The following is a 7946-nucleotide window of genomic DNA, read 5'->3' as shown; positions in this document are numbered from 1 at the left end:
TCTCCCCACTTTTTTTTTAAAAAAAGATTTATTTATTTCATGTATGTGGGTTCATTGTCACTGTCTTCAGACACCAGAGGAGGGCATTGGATCCCCATGACAGATGGTTGTGAGCCACCATGTGGTTGCTGGGAATTGAACTTGGTATCTCTGGAAGAGCAGTCAGTGCTCTTAACCACTGAGCCATCTCTCCAGCCCTCATTTCTCCTCACTTTATGGTCCTGTTGCCCCTAAGTTTAGGCTTCTAAAGTCAGTGTGCTTATGAAGACAGACTCATGGTCCCAGCCAGCTTGTAGGATATTTGATCATCTTGCCAACCCTGAGTTGTGTTATTTACTGAAAAAGAAATCTGCTAATAGCTGTGTTGTGGCTCAGCCCTTTTTTGCATATGAAGGCAAAGCTGGTTTGTAGAAGGAAGCACTTATATATGAAAGTAGTGGATGACTGAGTGGCAGACAAAGTGATGAATCACACAAAGATTTGATAGACTACGAAATAACCAACTCTCATAAGAAGAGAGAGGAAAGGAAACTAAGAAAGCACAGAGAGAGAAAAGGGAGAAGAGAGGAAAGCTTGGCCAGGAGAGGCTTAAGGAGATATGTTGAAGGAGAACAAGCTAGATACAGGTGAATATACAATTAACCAGAGAGTGAGAAGGAGACAGAAGATTAGAACATATTGCCCAAAATGGTATGAGGTCAAGGAGAGCAATTCAGGAGAGGACGAAAGAAACCAGATTGAATCAGTATGTGTGGAGGAGAAGAGTTTGAGTCAGAGCAGTTAAGTTGACATGCAAGCCAAAGTACGGAAAGGAAGCGAAAGTACAGAAAGATTATTAAGCAATAAGTCTCAGAAGCTGAATGCATTCTAGGCCTACATCACATTATGTGGAGATAGAAGCTTCTAGGACTAGGACTAGGTTAGCAGACTGAGGCAGTGAGCCTTGGAGGTGACCGTTACCTCAGGAGAATAAAAATAACCTCCAAAGAGACCTGGAAGCAGCACACACTGATTCTTCTCTTGTTTTAAATCCCATCCATCATATACTCCTCTGCGTCAGCCAGGACACCAGGGCACTGGTCTGTCTTATGCCTCGGATGAGGAGGGAAGGAAAGAGGCAGCCCCACTGTGCCTTGTGTCCCACAGGCTCCAGAGCACTCTTCACAGCACTGCTGAGCTTAGCTTACAGTTGAGGGAGCTCAACAACAGCACACTGGGGGCTTCAGTCCATTTCTCCTGGTGCCAAAGAAGACATTGTTCTTGCTATCATATTCTTTCTCGCCCATAACATGAAAAGGAATTTTTACATTTTACCCCCTTCTCTCTTTCCCATGTTTTCTTTCCTTCTCACTCAGCTTTGTCAAAATTAGTGTAGTCTTCAACGGCTCAACGCATCATTATGTACTTTGACACAGAAGACATAATTAGCCCATGTCTACTCATCTCATGCTTAGGTTCTACACTGCATAGTGGGGCATTCGTATGTCTTAGCTTTATATTCCATTATTTTTCTAGATCCTCTTCTTTTAAATAGTGCAGTGATTAGAGATCACATAGACTCTGCAGATATGTTTCTTTGATGAAGTATTCAGAAGATACTCTGCTTGTTGAAAACGGATTCATGTTTTGTACATTGTTGGGTTATCTGTATCTTGGGCTCCTCTGCCTGCCTGCCTACCTTCTGTTCTTCCTTCCTCCCTCTCTCCTTTCCTCCCTTGGCTTCTTCATTCCTTTCTTCATTTCTTGATTAATTCCATTGTTCTTTCCTTCCTTTTTGAGATAGGGTCTCATCCTGTAGCCCAAGCTCCTTCCCAACTCAGCCTACATCAGCCCCTAGGGGCTGGGATTACATAGATCAGCACTACATCTCACTTCATTTTTGAAATTATTTGGTTTTCTGTAACTTCGATAGAAATTTGCAGAGAAAAAAACATGGTTAAAACATAATAAAAGATCGATTATGAGGAAGGTTTGGCATTAGGTGATACTTGAAAGGTAAAGCAAAAAGATCACAGCAAGTCTGAGGCCAGCTAGCATCACTTTTTAAAGCTTTCAGCTCAAATTTCAAGAGAGAGAAAAAAGTTGCAAGTCAAAGTTGTGCAAAAGTTATATCATGATCCAAACATGTAAAAGATGCATGGGAAGAAATGTACTCCAGATTTTAATAAGACTATGTTCTCTGTAACATGGAGAAGGTATGTTTCGATCTCTCTATCTTTCATTTAAAAACTATCATCATTTTGTAGCTTGTAGTTTTCACTAACCTGCTTTAAGCTCCTGGAATGGCAGTGCTACCAGCCCCCACGCAGGCTTCCTAGGATCTAAGATCCGAGGATGAAAAATAACACCACGGAGACAGAGAGAGAGAGAGAGAGAGAGAGAGAGAGAGAGAGAGAGAGAGAGAGAGAGAGAGAGGCACTCAGGGGCCACTTAATCTTAAAATGCCTTTGCTATCTCAATGTTTGGGCACTCCTGAACCTTCCCTGCCACCCCAGTCATAATCTCCTTATCATATAGAGTGGTCATTGGCCACTCCAACCAAAAAAAAATCACACGGCTGGTTGGCTTTATCTCTTGCAGCTCCTACCACCTTCTCCTCCCCAGTTCTACTGATCCCCTCTCTCCTCTATGTTTGCTAGCTTGCCTGCAGGGGACCAGGAATTACCACCTAGCCTATTCCATACAGCTCATTGGTCACCAGCCTCTTTATTGATGGATCAAGAACCAATTAAGGGAATAAAACCTTAGCAGCAGAACCACTCACTATTGTTTTTTTAAATGGGATTTTTGAAAACTAGAAGGGAATGCTCACTGGCACGAGGTCCTATATTAGTTATTTGGACTGGGTAAGAAGAGCAGGCTTGGGCTGAAGAGATGGCTCAGCCGTTAAAAGTCAGGCTCACAACCAAAAATATAAGAAGAGCAGAGCTTGGCAAGGAAGTGTCATTTCCATTAGTGAGTAAGACCTTAAGCGAGTCTTCTATCCGCAACCTTCTTATCTAGAGGTAGAGCCTGACAGCGAAGAAATTTCAGTGAATAGTTATCATTAGGAGAGCAGAAAGCTGTGACAGGAAAATCAGGTTACAGAGCATGATTGGGCAAGTAGCTTCTAGGGAGGACTTACTGGGTCAAAACCTAGAATCATTAGAACCATGGTCCACACAGCACAGACAACTTAGGTTTCTTTTCATATCCACTCACTTCTTGAAAACCCCATTCTGCAGTCACCAGATATTATCATGCATATTGACAGCTCACAATAAATTATTGAAGTTGTTTTAATTAGCTTTTTTAATTGCCATAATTTGGAAGCCTTTGAAACTAGAGTGCACATGTTACACAATGTTCTTTCTGAAACTCGCAGTAAGTTTAATCAAGTGCAGCAGTCGAATCTCTGCATAGAATCCTGCTCAATGATTTCTCTTCACCTGCCAACTTTACCTTAGTTGAAAACCTGCTTGGAAAATCATCATGAAAAAAAAGAGGGACAGACTGCACTCAAACCCTCAAGAACTACCTGATCAGAGCTAACAAAACTGGGGGAACTGCATAATCATGAATTGTTCTGTGCTGTGGTGTTAATATGAAAATAGGTGGAAGCTGATGTCGTGAGTGTGTTTTCTTAGAAGGGAGCTAAAGCAGAGGCCGAAAGCAAGTAACTCAGGGAATGTGGCTGAGAAGTCACTAGGGAGCATAGTGGGCTAGGGATAGTGTTGAACAAGTCTGTTAAGTCTTCATCTCCATTATTTTGAAGATAGCTAGATTAGAAACATCTTTAACATTTAAAATTCATTGTATAAGACAGTGAGGATCTAAACAGCCTGTTGCAGTGAAGACACTCAGTTCCGTTTAAATGCCTTGAGACAATTCAACATGTGCTAGCACTGCTCTCTGGTTACCCACTTACTAATGCCACTTTATCCTCACTCACATGCTAATGGCACTCTGTGATCAATCCACTTGTACTCACAGCATTCTATTCTCACACACATGTGCTACTGTATGATCAATCATGTGCCAGTGCCACTCTACAGCCCAAATGTGCTCACGCCACTCTGAGATTTGTCATAATGTCATTTGGGAATAAGTTATTCATGTACTTGTGGTGATGTTGGTGAAACAAATCTGTTTTCCAGTCATATAAATTGAAACGCATATGCAGAAAGTATCACTTGCTAATGATAAAAATGACTTGCTGATTCGTGCGCTACTATGCTACACTATTTAAGCATTACTTTAGAATGCACTTCTATCTCTAATTTTTTTAATGAGCTTAACTGTGAAATAGCATGAGACATGTCCTTCAGGAAGTATTCCAGAAACAAGTCTTGTTGTTCTGGGAGACGACAGCCCCAGACATGTCATTGTGCCTAAAGGCCTTCTGAAATGGGAGTTGGAAGGCACTGGAAAGAATTCCCCTGCCTCTACAGTCTTGGTTAGGGGTATGTTATAATATCAGTATTTAACAAAAGTTAAAAAGCAAAAATAAAACTTAAAATCTTTAAAGCTGAGGACTGGGGAGATGGTCCAGTCAGGAACATGGCCTTGTGAGTAGGAGGCCTGGTATTTGATCCCAACAGTCACATAAAAATTTAGGAGTGGTGACACCTGTCTACATTCTTACTGCTGGAGAGGCAGGGCCAGGATGCTTGCGGATAACCGTCCAGCTACACTAGTCTCCTGAGTTCCAGACCAGTGAGGGATCCTGTCTCAAAAAGGAAAAGATGTTCCTGGAGTTACCATATAACTTCCACGGGCTCATGTATACATGTTCATGTGTACAGCCATATGCACATCCACCACCAGACATGAGCATGCTGATTTATATATGGACACACACATAAAAGATGAAAACTAGGAAAAATGTTATACTATAAGGAAATTATAAAAATATCATTTTGTAAAATTGTACAATATTTGTGTTTTAAGCTGTATTGTTATAAAAAAAAGGCTCAAAAAGCCTAATAAAACTCTTCAAAATAAAATTTGTAATGAGTTAAAATTGGTTTACTGAAGAAAGGAATCTTGGTACAAATGTGTATCTTAAGACCACGATGCTTCAAACTTAGAGCAGTGCACCATAAAGCTCTGGTCCCTTTCAGCATCATACTTGCTACCTACATAGAGCCAACTCCCAGTTCCATGAGCTTCAGATACGATGCTTGTATGGTGTATGTGGACAGCTTTATAATATATGTCATGTCTTTAGCATATTGTTCATTTGTTTATATTTCTTTGGATCTGAAAATGATTACTAGCCTATTACAAATGCCTACAGTACTCTCACTACTGAAAGACATTACACAGTCAAGTTGCCCAGAAGGAATAGGCTGCACCATGTACAAACAGACATAATCACCTGATGATGCATTTCCCACAGCACATCCTTTCATTAAATGATATAACTATGCACCTGGGAAGTCATCATCATAACCAAGATAATGAGTGTATCAATCACAAGGCAAAGTTCTTTTGTGCCTCTTTGTAATACCTTTCTTTTACACTAATGCATGTCTTCTTGACTTTTAGCAATGATTGATCTAATTTGGTATACTGTTAAGACTAATTTTCATTTCCCAAATTTTTCAACAAATGCTTTGGAGGAGTTTACTTTCTTTCACACAACATAATTACTTTGCGATTCATTATCATGTTAGCATACTTGAACAGTTAATTCTTCAACTATGACAAAGTTGCCTTACCACATCCAGGACGTTGATGGAATACAAATGTGAAGTTTTACCTACATGTAGACCATAAGAGCTATAATGAGCAGCTTATAAAATGTGCATATTGTTGTAATAGGGACTAAGATGTTAGGGGAGTAGCCAACTCCTTTCTCATTTAATGACTGTCCAGTTAGCTTTAAAGGAGGGATTGGTACTATAAACTAAGAGATGGTGTCTGGATGACTATATAGATGCCATGGCTTAAATGAGAATTAGGTGAAGCTGCCTCATTACTGGGCAAAGCAACTAAGAATAAGGTATGATGGGAGTGCTCGGTCTTAAATAGGTCATATATGTGACATCAACCAGTCCAAGGCATAGGGGCTGTCATGATACCTGGAAAGAAAAGAACATGATATAGCCACTGGACTCATAAACTGGCCATATTTGCGTATACATGCACAAAATCTTCACAAGACTGTACCCTGCAAAAATTTATCATGGAAGTGGGCAAATTCATGAGGGCCTTCCCTCAACGAGTGACTATTGTAAGTTTATGGTGGCCAAATGAAGAGATATCATTTATTTTGGTAGAGTCATCACTTACAAAATTGTGCTCCTGTACATATTTCCTTTCCATGTGTATGCAAGCCACCCTGATTAAACTCCAGGTCACCCACAAAGAAAAACATAGTTGAAGAGGGCCTTGTTGAGAAGACAAAGGGTATCAGTAAGAGAAGAAGTAGGATGGGAGAGAGAGAGAGAGAGAGAGAGAGAGAGAGAGAGAGAGAGAGAGTAATAGGGAGTGGCTTAAAATGACTAAAATTAGCAATTAACTATGTACAAGTATGAAACTGTCAAAGAACACAAGGTAAATTTAAAATAATTTTTTAAAAATATATTTACAGCAGCAGCCTCTTGGTTCAGTCTGACTTCTACTTTCTCCCCATCCTGTCCATATGCTAAAATAATTTTTGCTTGCTAAAATAAACCCTGATTCCTTGCTCACTTAAAAATTTTTTACCTGTTAATGAATATTTGCAATATTTTCTTTATGTAAAAGTAAAGTAACTATTAACATTCATATATAGGAATATCTGTAGATATAGCTTTTAATTTACTTTCTGTAAACATCATTAAGTAGAATGGATAAACCATAGAGTAAATATTTGTTGAACTGATGGGGAGCAGCTGTTCAACTTTTGAACAAATTTTTATGCAATCTTATTTTCCTCCACATATATGTGCATTTCCACCACTCTGCAAATCCTTACGAATATATCATTTTAGTAATATATTATGGTTTAAATTTCACCTAATACATAGAAGTAGATGGGTGGGTTTATAGGTGGATATAAGGTTGATAGAGCAAACAGACACCCTTCACTAAATATACAACTATTTCAGATCAACAAATTACTCAGTTAGTTATGTGAAATTACTTCAGATCAGTTATATGTCAAGGAGACAACGAAAAAATAGTATTATATTTTAGATAACATGTTAGTGAACTATATAAAAATATATTCTTCTGCTCCTAGAGGCATTGTACGTGTGATGCTATGTCACGTGTGAATCAGTAGATGGCAGAGAGGAGACTATGTCTTCCCTCAGTGTTCTTATCTATAAACATCTGGATGATTAGAAGACTAACGTTCCCTGAAAAAAAGGCAGGCTGAAATTATCAATAGTCCAGGTGGGCTCCTAGGATGGAGAGCAAGCTAAAAACCAGAAGAAGCCCAGATAGGAGTAAGGTCAAGACCGATGATCCTTGTAAGGGGCTGCATGGGCAGGCTAGAGGGGAGGGGTGAATACCTGAAATGACCACTGCTTGGCACCATAATGCATGAGCAGGGCCTAGCATTCCTGAGATGACCCCAGACACTCAGAGACCACAGGCAAATAAGCAAGTACATGATAGAAAAATGGAAGAGAAAGGGAACCAGAAGGTTGTGGGCACAATAAGAAGAGGTAGAATTGAAGATCGAGGGGAGTAACGTCAGCCTGAAGTGATTTTGTAATGATTCTACATGGAACTCTGGTGCTGGATCCTGACCTGTGCTGCCAACTGGAGCCAGGTCTGGGTCTGTGGCTCTGTAGCAGCAGGGGTCTGTTGCCATTAAAGGCCAGGCAGATATCCCTAGTCTCTACTGCCTGGTGGGGAAATGGTGGAGTCTTAGGACTGCCCACCTGAGTTCTGTGGAAAAGCTGGCTCTGGGGCCATGAGAACAAGGGATCTGACTCTGCCACTAGCCAGCTGCAGTACTCCTGAGTGCA

General features: G+C 40.3%; 1 non-coding gene across 1 annotated transcript; it reads left to right on the top strand.

The window, feature by feature from the left end:
• Positions 1 to 7199: 7199 nt before the first annotated feature.
• LOC120102064 (small nucleolar RNA SNORA17) lies at positions 7200 to 7326 on the top strand. The gene has a single exon (XR_015685166.1). It is a non-coding gene; the product is annotated as a small nucleolar RNA SNORA17 (small nucleolar RNA).
• The last annotated feature ends 620 nt before the right edge of the window (positions 7327 to 7946 follow it).

Source organism: Rattus norvegicus, chromosome 3, assembly GCF_021556685.1.
Source record: "Rattus norvegicus strain SHRSP/BbbUtx chromosome 3, alternate assembly SHRSP_T2T, whole genome shotgun sequence".
Lineage (NCBI taxonomy): Eukaryota > Metazoa > Chordata > Mammalia > Rodentia > Muridae > Rattus > Rattus norvegicus.
Note: the sequence above shows the minus strand (reverse complement) of the source record. Positions and strands in the feature narration are given on the sequence as shown.